Source organism: Haliotis rubra, unplaced genomic scaffold (assembly GCF_003918875.1).
Source record: "Haliotis rubra isolate DU_JTF1 unplaced genomic scaffold, ASM391887v1 Scf372, whole genome shotgun sequence".
Taxonomy (NCBI): domain Eukaryota; kingdom Metazoa; phylum Mollusca; class Gastropoda; order Lepetellida; family Haliotidae; genus Haliotis; species Haliotis rubra.
The window spans coordinates 1,047,680-1,063,042 of record NW_025767049.1 but is presented as its reverse complement, the minus strand read 5'-3'; the positions used below and the strand labels follow the sequence as shown (position 1 = coordinate 1,063,042).

Sequence of the window (15,363 nt, the reverse complement as noted above, 5' to 3'; positions counted from 1 at the left end):
TCTCTTGAACACGGAAGTGTCTTTACTTCTGCTGAGTCGTGTAAAGTTGAATAGCGTGTAATGAGAGTGCATTTTCCCCTACAACATAACAAAAACACCATTTCCTTCCATAGTTACCATTTATAAATATTAAAGAAAATATAGCAATATTCAAATGTTTGTTAAAAGTTCGATCGAAAATTTGCAAGGGACCGTTCATAACGTATAGCTGGGCTGGGATCGAGTGATGATGATTTTTATGGAGAAGCACGTACAATGTGAAGAAGCCCACCCCTCTTCCTTCATGAAAACGTACAAAGTGTGAATGATGACAGTCCTCACTCCTCTCCTCTCTCTCTCCTTCATCTCTCTCACTCTCTCTGCATCTCTCATGTATCTCAAAATCTGATCTCACTCTCTCTCTCTCTCTCTCTCTCTCTCTCTCTCTCTCTCTCTCTCTCTCTCTCTCTCTCTTGGGAGAGTGTGAATTCTACTCTTTTAGGTGGGGGTGGGGGTAGCCTAGTGGTTAAAGTGTTCTCTCATCATGCCGAAGGCCCGGTTCGATTCCCGAAATCGGTACAATGTTTCAAGTCCATTTCTGGTGTCTTCCGCCATAATATTGGAATATTGCTAAAAGTGGTGTAAACCCATACTCAGTCTTTTAGCAGGGTGGTGGGTTGTCTGCAGGTCTTCCCTGTTGGAACTGAATTTGGTGTTTGGTAATCAATTCTTGGGTTATGTGCCATGTTCTTTATCAATAAGGCCAGACCAATGTATTTCTTGTTTTACATATTTTGTCCTCAGAAGAATTTCTTGTAAGTTTACATTTTTGACCAATAAAACATTAGGATTTTATTTTTGAGCGGGGGAAAATTCACTTTTATTTCTTTTCGTATTCTGGAAAAATACAACTGGAGGATACGTAAAACAAGAAATAGAATTGGTCTGGTCTAAACTTGAAATATAGGTGTGCTTATACAGTATGCATGAGAAGCAATGTATACAGGACACCTTTAGCACAGTTTACTAAAGGTAAAAGATGCAAATGTGTTATGTGACTTTTAAGATATCAGAAGTTTAAACATTTGGGACATCTTTGAAATAGTGTGAAATGAGAGATAGTTGGTTATGATGCCTCTATCAGTATCATACCAGTCACATCCCAATCAAAGGGCATCAACTTTATATATTTGCATTGGGGTAGGGAGTCAAACCAATGCCTGAGGCGTCACATAAGTTTATGCAGCTGAACATAGACAAGCATGTGCAAGGTGAACATGTCACAGTGGACATTTTCTGTCCAAGTATGGACATCCATCAAATCCTGCATGGTGTTAGTTGTTTGTGTATTCAGAAATGTTGTAGAGCATCAGCTGACCAGATAAAACTGACCATTGTCAGATTTCCCCATAAAATGACAAAAGAAATGAGTTTTGTTAAAGATGTTTTATTACTAAAATACAGAGCAGCCTGTCTTGAAATGGGACAGGCTAGAAGAATTTTTATGAAATGTAATTATATGTAGTACCGAACTCATTAAGTTGGTTCACACACATATCTTTATGTCTGTTGAAAAGACTCTTACAAACAATTGAAGTAATGCCATTGGCTCACCAACGTGAAATGTGTAAATCGTGGAGGTTACATGTATATGGCATTGAACATTACACCCATCATATTTGTGAAAATATAAACTAGTAAACAAACCAAGGTAGCTATTTGAAAATATTTTCATAAACAGAAGCATTCCCTACACCCCATTCCTTAAAGTATTTTCAAGTGTTACAAGAATAATTTAAAACCATACAACTGATTAAAATCCAACAATAACCAAGTCTATGATATAAATACAAGTATTACAGTCACATTTCACAATCATCTCTGGGGAGGGTGGGGTGTGTGGTGGTTTAGCCTATAGCTAGTGGTTCAAATGTTCGCTCATCACCCAGAAGACCCTGTTTTGATTCCCCACATGGGTACAGCCCATTTCTGGTGTCCCCGTCGTGATATTGCTGGAATATTGCTAAAAGTGGTGTAAAACCATACTCACTCACACAATCACCTCAAATGTCACCTTGAATGTTGACATAGCACTAACATTAAACATGGCAGTAATTATAACCAGACATGAAAATAAGGAATACCTTGCATCATATATGAGTAATAATAAGTGAAACATGTTTTACAGCTACATGAACACTGACATCAACTTTAATGATCATGACCAAAACCTTCAAAGAACAGGGTATCCATTTGAAAGAAGAAGGCACATGTCATGTTTAATTATGCATGTGTGAATTCCTTCTTAGAACCTGTGTTGTCTTGGGACATGAACATTTTACCAAAACAATTCCCGGGACTAATGAAGAATAATCTCATTAATCTTTGTGTTGTAGTCATTATGGAAACAACACTGTTTCACTGGGCTGCACATCTTGTTTATAAATTATTACCTTTATCAAATGATTTGGTATGAACCCATGATACATGTAACTACATTTAACAAAATGTCCTCCAGAAACAAAATATGGCAAAATCTGGAGCAACAAAACTGACAAAGCTGAATATTTCAAGATGGGGTAATTTTCTTTTTCTAAGACTAACAGCATACACATTAAATAGTTAGATGTAACATCACATGTAAGACATTATTCACATATCATGAATTACACATATAAACTTTCTTCGTTCTGGCAAAGGGCAACAGTTTTACATGCCTTCCATGGCAGACACATGCAGAGACTTAGTTGCCAGTATGTAAAGCCTTAATTAAATACTAACTATCACAAAAGTAATATAACAGCCAGTATCATGAAATACAAGAAATATGGCATAACTTTACTATTCCATTGTTTACTACATGCCACATATACTAATATCAAACCATCAAACTATATCAAATCATACTTCTAAATCACATTGTCATGCAGTGTAAAAATGTCACTGAAAAGGTGGTCTAATTGTTCAGCAGGACAATAAGCACAAATGGGGAACAGAAAAGCACAAAATGTTTGTGTGGGAAAATTAATGGAAACTTCTGTTCTGCTGGCAAAATAAATAAAAATTATTGCTGAGACTATTTTACTGCTTCAAAACAGAAGTTCCTTAATTTGTTTCCATTATGGAGGTGTTACTCAGCTGACATCAGAATGCCAAAACAATTATCAAAATACATCATACAAATCAGTAAACTGCACAATGAATGCACTTGAATCATTCCTGTAGTCCATCAAGATAACTGTCATCACTTGTCATCTACAGTGATGGGGACACCTCTTCCTGGTACTTGGTCAGCATCATATTCTGTTGATTTGCATTCTGGTTAACCTCTCGAGGTAATATGTGGCTGCTCTAAAGTACAAAAAGATAGAAGTGTTTTTATTTATATTGAACAACTTTTTATGGACAACAACCTTTTTTTATTTTATAAGTGTGACGTTTTGATAAAATTTTGTACCATTGTGAACAAATGCTTGGACAAGGTGAACTACCATAAATGTATATCATGTACCTGCATCACAATATTTGGTCATATTTGGGAAACTGTGTTATACATCAACCGAGATACATTAACTCAGTTAATATTTTATGCTTGTTAAAAAATAGCAACAGTCAGTTTCAATGAGATAATAATAGCATTAGCAACCTAATTTTCTTTTGGCAGTACAAACTTAGTCCAACAAAAATCACAAGGGGGAGGGGGGAGAGGAGTTTGATGATTTTTATGGAGAAGCATGTACAATCTGAGTAACTTAAAATTTATGTACAAAGGAAGTGACCCCCTCCCATGTACAAATACAATTACGCCCCCCCTCCCTCGTCTTCACATTAATTTGTATATTTATAATTTAAATATAATTATGTACAAAATGGCTACCCCGCCCTGGTACATGTGTACAAAATTAACGACTTACCCTACCTCCCAGAAGAAAACGGGTGACCCTCCCTTAAAATCATAACCAACCAACCAACCCACCAACCCACCAACAAACCAACCAACCACCCACCCACCCACCCGCCAACCCACCCTCTGTGCATCAACCAACCAACCCACCCACCCACCCTCTGTGCATAAACCAACCAACCCTCTGTGCATCAACCAACCCACCAACCAACCCACCCTCTGTGCATCAACCAACCAACCAACCAACCAACCAACCCGACCACCCACCAACCAACCACCCACCCACCAACCCACCCTCTGTGCATCAACCAACCAACCCACCAACCAACCCACCCTCTGTGCATCAACCAACCAACCCACCAACCAACCCTCTGTGCATCAACCAACCAACCCACCAACCAACCCCACCAACCCACCTCTGTGCATAAACCAACCAACCCACCAACCAACCAAGCCACCCTTTGTGCATCAACCAACCAACAAACCAACCCACCAACCAACTCACCCACCCACCCACCCTCTGTGCATCAACCAACCAACCCACCAACCAACCCATCCTCTGTGCATCAACCAACCAACCCACCAACCCTCTGTGCATCAACCAACCAACCCACCAACCAACCCACCAACCCACCCTCTGTGCATAAACCAACCAACCCGACAACCCACCCTCTGTGCATCAACCAACCCACCAACCAACCCACCCACCCTCTGTGCACCAACCAACCAACCACCCACCCACCCGCCAACCCACCAACCCACCCTCTGTGCATCAACCAACCAACCCACCCACCCTCTGTGCATCAACCAACCAACCCTCTGTGCATCAACCCACCCACCAACCAACCCACCACCCACCCACCAACCAACCATCCACCCACCCACCAACCAACCCTCTGTGCATCAACCAACCCACCCCACCAACCAACCCACCCTCTGTGCATCAACCAACCAACCCACCCTCTGTGCATAAACCAACCAACCCACCAACCCACCCTCTGTGCATCAACCAACCCACCAACCAACCCACCCACCCTCTGTGCACCAACCAACCAACCAACCACCCACCCACCCACCAACCCACCAACCCACCCTCTGTGCATCAACCAACCAACCCACCCACCCACCCTCTGTGCATCAACCAACCAACCCTCTGTGCATCAACCAACCCACCAACCAACCCACCCACCCACCAACCCACTCTCTGTGCATCAGCCAGCCAACCAACCAACCAACCCACCCTCTGTGCATCAACCAACCAACCAACCAACCCTGACCACCCACCAACCAACCATCCACCCACCCACCAACCAACCCTCTGTGCATCAACCAATCAACCCACCAACCAACCCACCCTCTGTGCATCAACCAACCAACCCACCAACCCACCAACCAACCTCTCTGTGCATCAACCAACCAACCCACCAACCAACCCACCAAACCCACCCTCTGTGCATCAACCAACCAACCCACCAACCAACCCCCCCTCTGTGCATCAACCAACCAACCCACCAACCCACCAACCAACCCTCTGTGCATCAACCAACCAACCCACCAACCAACCCACCCTCTGTGCATCAACCAACCAACCCACCAACCAACCCACCCTCTGTGCATCAACCAACCCACCAACCAACCCACCCACCCTCTGTGCACCAACCAACCAACCCACCCACCCACCCTCTGTGCATCAACCAACCAACCCACCAACCAACCAACCAACCCACCCTCTGTGCATCAACCAACCCACCAACCAACCAACCACCAACCAACCCACCCTCTGTGCATCAACCAACCCACCAACCAACCCACCCTCTATTTCTACAAATTAATTTTGTCTGAAATAAAATTCTCAACTCTTTCCAAAAAATAACCTTTATGATTTGATAGAGCAAGCATTTAACATTTCCAAAACGAAAACATCATTGAATTTTGATTAGGATAAATGCCCATATTAAAAACAGGTGTTTTGAAAAGTGAAAGTAATAATTGATTGTTGTGTGGCCTATACATTCGTTATTTATTGTGAATGGATGAAAGTTTGTAAACTAAGATTTAGGAAAAGTTACAGTCAAACCAAAAAAAAGGCAAATTTTAAAATGCATTAAAAGTTGCTTTACAAACAAAACAAACAGATTTTAGCTGTAATTATCAGTATCTGGCAAGGGGAAGTGTTTATTCATTACAATAAACTCAAAATCATAAAACATTTATTCCAAAATCTTATTAATGTGGCCTTTTTCAGTTTTGTCAATTAGCAATCTGAATTGTTGGAAAAATGTCTGAATCTTTGACATTCGGTTCTTCCTGATTATTCGTAATTAAAGCTTACTTGATGTGTAAATGTCATCTTGGTATATAACAGAATTGTTATTCTTAGTCAAAATGTAATTCAATTGTGTAGTTTGAGCAGGAGATGAATAATTATTTTGGGTAAAATTTCAGTCCAATCACATTTTAATCAACATATTCTTTCATAAAGAATAGAGAAAAGGTTATGGTATCTGTAAAACTGTCAGTGGATAAAGGTTTTTGTAACTACAGGTTGATTAAATTGATGGCTATACCCTAACTTTTCTGAAGCATCACATCTTATTTTCAAAATAGGGTGGTGCCTAATGAATGCACAGGGGTATAAATAAATAAATAAATAAATAAATAAATAAATAAATACATACATACATACATACATACATACATACATACATACATACATACATACATACATACATACATACATACATACATACATACATACATACATACATACATACATACATAATAAATAGAAAGAAAGAAAGAAAGAAAGAAAGAAAGAAATAAAGAAATAATTAAAATAAAGAAATAAATAAATAAAAAAATAAATAAATACACACACACACACACATAAATAAATAAATAAATAAATAAATACACACACACACACATAAATAAATAAATACACACACACACACACACACGTTCCCTTAAACAGACATTACATATCCACTTTTTTCTATTCTGCACCAAGATGTAACATGTTGCATCATTACACTGTTACAAAACAAAACATTCATGTTTCTTTTAAAAATGTTTCAAAACTGATCTCATTTTGGTGGTTTTGAGACAGTGCAATAGATATGCAGTTAGCTGCCCTTCTTGTTCAAACTCAAGATCACAAAATGAGGCCTATAGCTCCAGTTCTTTTACAGTTTGTACCTTCTAGTATCCCTCATCTTAGCATTTGCATACCAAATTATGATTCATCTTGAGTTTATTAGTACCATATACTATACCCATCAGCTAATACCTTTCTTGGTGTCATCACATCTACTCTTGTTTGGAGTCTGTTCTCCCTTCCTGAAAAGTAAAATTATTTATCACCAAGTGCAAACATGTTCCTTTAGCATAAAGCAATGCTTACCATTATAATATTTCTTAAAAGTGTCTCAAATTGTAATAACCTTTTTGTCATGGGTTTCTCCTTCTTTTGCATCTGGCAATGAGTCTGTTAGGACAATACATGTGAAAAAATATGATATTTTACCTACTTTGGTACAAATCCAGGCATCAGCAATGTTTTCATTTCAGGGTACATATAAGACTGAGTAGGTGAGTTAAGTTTTAAGCCACACTCAGCACTATTCCAGCTATATGGCAGCGGTCTCTGAATAATCGAGTCTGTACAAGACAACCCAGTGATCAACAGCATGAGCATCGATCTACCCAATTGGGATAAGATAACGTGTCAACCAAGTCAGCAAACCTGACCACCAGATCCTGTTAGTCGCCTCTTACGACAAGCATGGGTTACTGAAGATCAATTCTAACCCGTATCTTCATGGGTTCATATAAGAGTGGATCATTGTAAATGGTTAAAAATGTACTGTTTCTTTGTTGGCTCTAGAAATTGCTAAATATCAACAAATGCTTCATCACACACTCTAAACGAATTACCTCTTGCATTTAGGAACTAAATACCATCCATACCTGTGCTGACCATGAACTTGTTTAAAAAGTGATGATTTTATTTACCACTAAGTTACCATCAACTAATGTTCATCCAGTGACATAAAAATCAGTCGAGTGCAATTTTTTGTTATTAGAAATTAGAATTTGTGTGTGTGTGTGTGTGTGAGAGAGAGAGAGAGAGAGAGAGAGAGAGAGAGAGACAGATGATAGAGAGAAAGATGAGATGAGAGAGAGATGATAGAGAGAGAGAGAGATGAGATGGAGAGAGAGATGAGATAGAGAGATGATAGAGAGAGAGATGAGATGAGAGAGAGATGAGAGAGAGAGAGAGAGAGAGAGATGAGAGAGATGAGAGAGAGAGAGAGAGATGAGATAGAGAGTGTCAGGGTGAAGGCAGAGGTCAGGGCGGGTCAGAGGCCAGTTAGATTTGACTCAACTTAGCTGACAGCACGTTTCCACACATGGTCGTAGAAGAGAGAGATGGTGCATACCGTGAGATAGGATAAGTTATAAAATATATATTAAAACCCTCAAAGGGTTCAAGATTACTTAATGACAAGTGTATTTCTAAAAATGACAAACTTGAGATTTGTACTAAATGGGAAATGATATTCAATGATTGTGAATTTTCAATACACATTTCTGCAAATAGTTATTTATACTAAAATATAATTATTCAAAATGAACCTGACTGACAATGATTTGTCTACCGTTAGTTTGCAATGATGTTTCTGAGAGCAATTGTTGTGCTTATTAGGACTGTTGTTAAACCATAAAATTCTGAATGATCTCAAATCAATTAATAACTATTTACCATGAAAAATAAACATTACAAATATTTGATTTGGTTTGGTACATTACATAATGATGTATTACTAAATCAAATCATTATCTCTGCAAAAAAACATATCAATTTATGTAAATTTAAAAAATCAATTCCAAAATTCATTAAATATAAAATGGCATCAAAAGAGATATTTTCCGCTCAAAACTTTATTTTCAAGGGAAACAATGAAATTGATAAATTCAGTCTTAAGTCTTAAATGGAATTCACTCATGCCAATATTCAGCAACAAATTATAATTACATCTTTACACCTTTTCTGTGTTTGTTGTTACTGTATACCTTTGACTATAGGAACAAATAAAAAATACATAAAAACATGGGAATGTTAAGATACAATATGAATACACTTTGTCAAACTGATTTTAAATCATAGCTTTGTGAAAACAGTAACAAGAGGGCACAGAAATCTACATCCTTTTCCCTTTCAATGGTGCATAAAATCACCAGAAGTGTAAACATAAGAGAACATACCATTAATCCTAAAGCATATGAGCACAAGTTACATAATAATGACTACACCGAAATCTTTCACTCACTCCCTACTCTTAAAGCTTTCAATATCTTGTAATGCCATGAATTAGAAATGGTACCCTGGTACTTTTCAGTGACTGAGTTTTGCATTTGACAGCAAAGACTGAAGTCATACATTCATAATAATAATAATCATAATAATGTAGCATTCATCAGTCCTTTAATGTTTGTATGATGCTGTACCTTTCTTTTAATTGCCTCTGCATTATAATTAACATCCCAGACTACTCCAGCTGTACTATAAACTAGGTCACCAAGACTGACTACCGCCTGGTCACCTGACTCAACATAGGATTTTTTCCTGGGGATCTATTTTCACCTATATAGATACAGCACTGTTGTATGACATGGGATAACAGATGTGCCCACTTGCCTAATTAAATGCTAAATCTAAAAATTCAACAGTGCCCCTGCATACAGTTCAGATTGCTCCTCTTCACAGCAAGAATAGGCATCAACTGAATTCCAAGCTTTTCCTCAACAAACTGTTGATCTGGACTGGGGGGCAAGCCCAACATGGGATGGTATGGTGAACAACCTGTAAACATATGAAGTTATTTATACACACAAACATTTGTTTTAATGCCATAATATAAATAATAACTGCATCCATGTGTTGATGTTTTCTGAGTAACCATGAAGGGATGCACAAAATAGACACAGATGTTGAGATTTAACTTAAAAATGCCTTATTTGACAATTGAGGTTAAAATGTAACATCAAAACAGAAAAGTCTAACTACAGTATATAACATTGCCAAAAAGGAGCATACCTGTTAAGGTGTCATGACAGAAAGATGTGAACTGTCAAATACATTGATTCACTCAATGGAAAAATAACAAATACATCTTCAGCCATGCATGTGCAAATGAAACTAGCAAAATATCTCTATAATCCTAACAAAAGTGGGGTCAATTGTCTGATTGTGACTATGGCATACAGTGTTCATGAATTACTACCAGTTTGTGGTGGTACCAACTGTTCACAAAAAAGCTGAGCCTTTATTGCCTGACCACTGAGTGGGAGCCTGCAAGTCCAATACATCTGTTCTGTGTTTGTGGCTCTGCCCTAACGTTGATATGTTCCAACTTACACCAACAATAATTTCCTTCATATCAAGCATCAGGAAGATGCCTTTACATCTGTGACATGACCTTTATAGATTACATATCATATTTCAGATCCCATATATATTATTTGTTATTTATCTCCTACTCTTCCCTGATATTAGGGATGGTGAGTTAAGACTTATGACAATTATTGTTCCCATTTCAATGCATAATTAGTAGTGTTGGGAATTGGTTAAAATTGATCATTGGTCCATTACAACCGATCAATCATCGAAAATAATTGGTTAGGATCATTTATCAAATGTTCCTGTTACCTTTGTTAATGCACAAAATAATTTACAAAACCCATGTAGTTCTTTTTGGGTTTTGGGGTAAATTGCACAAAATGCATTTTCATACTTCACATATTTAAAGGATGGCTAGTATGTGGGGAACATAAATTTCCAGGAGTCTTTAAGATAAATTCAATCATGACTTGGAACAAGCTTGTAGTGCTTATGAAATGTAAATAAAATGACTCAGACAAACCAACCTTGTGAAAAAATATTGTTAATGCAAACAAGTGTTCCAAAACTGCTTGTGTTTGATTATGAGAAAACATTTTCGATTGCTTGGTCATTTAGTCACTGCGACCAATCTTCGATTATTTCAATTAATCAGACCACCACTAATAATTGGTTGACTGCTCACTTAAACTCAGAGCCTTGGTCACATTGTGGTATTCTTGGATTTCCCAATCCATACTCAAGGTAGATCCTATGTAGTTGATCCACAAAGTCAATGGTATGTTGCCCCACTGGTGTTTTCTATATCAGGTTTCAAATTTGCTTCATTAGGAAATTTGGGATAACAATTGCCTGTCACCCTGCTTATCAATAAACTCCTGTAATGGATTCCTAAGAATTTCCAGCATAATACCGGGTTTATCAATGTTCTAATATTTTCGAATTTCGATCCTGAACCCAACAAACGCTGTGTATATTTGTGGATATGACATTATGAAGTCCAGACTGAGGAATCACTATTTTCCTGTCCCCATCAATAATTTCCAGTCTGTATTTTCCATGGACAGGGTTGTGGATTTCTTTCAAAGGTAATCAAACTTGTTCATTTTCTTACAAAAATGATAAAACTTGACAATCTTACTTTTCTGGGGAATGTCACCTCCTTCAAGTTTTAATCTAAGGCAGTCGTGATGTCATTTGAAAGAACACCAATGCTTCTATTTCTTGAAGGTTGAGCCTGAAATGCATCAAAATCCATCATTAGGTTCAATTGTACCTCATATGTTTGTTTCTATTTTATCTCACATTATGTGATTAATGTTAATAATGTTATATAATTTATTGAGTTATCTTACAAAAGTTATTAACAAATGTATACAATACAAAAGGTACACACAAGGACCCTCTTTATTCTATATGGAGTGTTATTCCACAAAAAAATGAAAAGAATAAGACAAACCAAACTGAGGTAAAACATATTTTAATGTGGTTGCCTCATCAGCATTAAGATTACTCTGTAGAGTTTATTTGGGTAAACATACTGACAGTATGGTACAATGAACATATCACTGCACAATAGATTATAACGTAATAAACACATATGAAACACATAAACAGTAACTGAACACTATATTAATGCACACCATTATTAACATACCATATCAAGATGTAATCACACCCAAATAGTTCAGCTGCTGCCTATACTTAATATGTGGCTGATTATGAATTAGGGCAAATGAGACACTAACATGACTAACAATTATCTTCTAACTAAGAAACAAAGGCTAGGTTCTGTACGCACTGTTAGGATGGATTACTTGTTGAAGTGGTAGTACATCTCAGTGATGTATTAATGGTAATCATAATAATTATAAAGCCTTTTAAAATGGAAAAGAAACATTTATTATCCATATATAGTCCTTCAAATCCATTAAATCCTTTCTTCAATATACATAATAATTGTCAAACATATCACATTTATACAAGTTGTACACATGAAACCATGTTATATGCAAGATTACACTTTCTCAGTAAAATACACATTCTAGACAAGTTTGGGGTTCAGTCCCATCCAGGATTTGAACCGACTCTCTCCACCAAATCGCCAACATACAAAGTCAGTGATCTAGCCAACTCAGCTGTGAACATAATTATATTGTCAGACTTTCACCGCACCTAGTCAAATACATCCAAAATGGCCTTTGGTCCAAAATGTGTTTTACATGCTCTAACCTTGAACAGAGTAAATGACATGGCAACTAAATAATATTTCACATGTGGTAGTCTCCAAAGCAGTTTGCAAAAAGAAAATTATTTAGGTGATAAACAGCTGGTGTTTCCTTTGATATATTTTGCTGTAATCTTCAGGTTATTATAAATATGAAATATGAAATGGATACTTACATGCACTTACATGTTGCATGAAATATCACTAAACTACATGAGTCAATAATGCCTTGTCTTCCTATGTGATGTTTATATGTGTACTTATGACCCTTCTGCAGCTGCCCTTAAACATACAGAAAGGTCTTAATGTTGAAAAAATGGAGACATCTGCACTAGGCAAATCTGTGTTTTATGTACTGTATGTGTACATGTGAGTGAGAGAGTGAATTTAGTTTTATGCCGCATTTAGCAATATTCCAGCAATATCACGGCAGGGGACACCATATATAGGCTTCATCCATGTGGGGAATGGACCTGGGAAGCAAACTTAAACCAGTGGGCTACCCCATGCCCTGTATATGTGTACATGTCACTTGAATTTTTTTTAAAAGAATTGGATGAAGCTTCAATACTTTTCCCTGTCCAATATGTCTATATGGCACAAGATACAGAGAGATTTGTTACACTGAAAAACTTGTAAGAGATAAATTATGTCTATTTCATTAATGTTTTGCAAAATGTATTTCTGCATTAATAAAGAATGTTTTATAATCATACAGATACCATGGATGTTTATTCATTTGTCACATAAAAAGAGTGTCATGGGATAATTTCATGCAACATCATATTTAGAATGACAGAAAATCTTTAAACCTCAAAACTAGTAACTATGCAACCTCCTGTTCATTAATGGTCAGTTGTTTGCCTTCCTCTGCTGACATCATCAAATCATAGCAGAGTCTGCTACATTAATAGAATATGGTTTTGATATTCATGACCTGATGTGATTGAGATAGTTTAAAACTGTTTCAACACACACTCCTGCATTGTTTATGTTGTAAACAAACAACAGTCCAGGTTTGATTAACCATTTATGAGAGGGCTAACACCAGTGTCTGATCTTTTGTTTATCCCCAAAGTCATTTGTGTAAGCATTTTTGATGTAGGCTGGTGATCTAAGTGGAGAGGAATCAGAAACATTGTTCAAAGTTAGAAAGCACAGAATTCAGGCCAGAAATTGGCCAGGGTCACATTAAACAGCTTTAAAGTCCTGACATATGTAAGGCTGAATAATGAATTTTGCCAGAAAGTATAAAGTAAGGGGTTGGAATATGCCTAGCAATGTGAAACACTGACCAAAGAACCCTACTGCCTGTTAAAGCCAGGAAATTGAAATTGAAACAGATGAAAGCTCTTTGAGACCACAGCATGAAACGAAATTACACATGAGTCTATCAATTCATCAAGCTAAGACTTCGAAATACTTCCATGAAATAAAAAAAATTCACTGTTTGCTGTTTTGAGAATGCTAGACTTGCCAATTTCATATATGAAAAACAACATGAAAAAAAAATCCAGATAACTGAAGTTTATTAGTTACCCTGCCCAAAAGTGATTATTATTCATCAGAAATATCTAATGGCTGAGGTTGAGAGAGTTATGAAATTTGAGATACAGCCTTAACTGGACTGGGGCACTTAAATGTACTGTATGTACCTACATGTTCAAGTACCACAACTTGTTCAAGGTGGTAGAGGATATCAAGGTTAAAGGAGGGTGCACACACTGCCAACATCAGACCGACTTGTTGAAACACAACATTGATGTGAAGGCTTCTGATTCTGCTGTATGTGCAAAGATACACCTCCCCAGTCACCATCAGTCATTCTCCAAGCTGAAAATAGTGTCAAGATCATATTAAATGTTCAATCATAAAGACCATAACAGCCATGAGACAGTTTTTGGAGAAACTAAATAATTGTTTGAAAGTCATGAGAGAAAAAAGTTTATTCATATGCAAAAAGGGTGTAACAGAAAGAATGGATCATATGCAACACTGTTTACTTAAGATAAGAGGGTTTTGTGACATATTGTGCCATCAGCAGTGAACACATTTCATACTCACAATACTCATATCATATGACTTTACACACAGACACCCAAATTGTGTCAGTGGTGACTTTATCCTAATTTGTTGTCAATTCATCGGTTTCAACAAATTTAGAAGCCAGGTAACCATTACCATGTGGGCTCTTGTCACTATTAGACCACAAATCGAGGCTACATTCAAATCAAGGCCACTAAAACAATCCATTCAACTCAAGCAGCCCTAGCTTCACTCCCTTAAATTAGTCTCTATAACAATGCCAACTTGTATCCATGGTGAAACATAAATAGGAAAGCATATACATGTAATGTATGAATTACTAAAATGTGCACTCACCTTTACATGTTGCACAAAATCAAATGTTTTCCCATTAACTTCCAAAGCAACATTAAAAAACAACCAGGCTGTTAACAGCCAATACATGTAGTACATATAGCCTCAGACCACTTTACTAACTACAGTGACATGCCATGGCCAGAGCACCATAATGAATATCTGTCCTAGGCTGTCCTGTGGCATGCTGACCAACCTATTACTTCTCACTTACCCATCAAAATATCGGTCTGGATCGAGTATTTCAGTTTTGCTGTATCCACTGTCAACAACGGTCACCGGAATTTTCGAGCTGAAATACACTAAACAGCCTTGAACTTGGGGTCAAATCATGAAAGGCTGGAGTCAATAACATGTGCAGATTGAGGACAAAAAACAAATGGCAGTAAAGTAAAATGTCTGATCTTTCATTTAAGCTGTCACAAGTCACCCTGAATAAATTAGCACAGACAAATCAGTGCATTTAAACAA

General features: G+C 37.2%; 1 long non-coding RNA gene across 2 annotated transcripts; it reads right to left on the bottom strand.

The window, feature by feature from the left end:
* Nucleotides 1-2,917: 2,917 nt before the first annotated feature.
* LOC124286022 lies at nt 2,918-14,225 on the bottom strand. 2 transcript variants are annotated; one of them, XR_006900934.1, is made up of 5 exons: nt 14,173-14,225; nt 11,428-11,523; nt 9,630-9,749; nt 7,173-7,222; nt 2,918-3,330 (listed from the first exon to the last, which is right to left on the bottom strand). It is a non-coding gene; the product is annotated as an uncharacterized LOC124286022 (long non-coding RNA). The 2 variants fall into 2 exon arrangements; XR_006900935.1 differs by lacking the exon at nt 14,173-14,225 and having other exon boundaries at nt 11,401-11,653.
* Nucleotides 14,226-15,363: the final 1,138 nt, after the last annotated feature.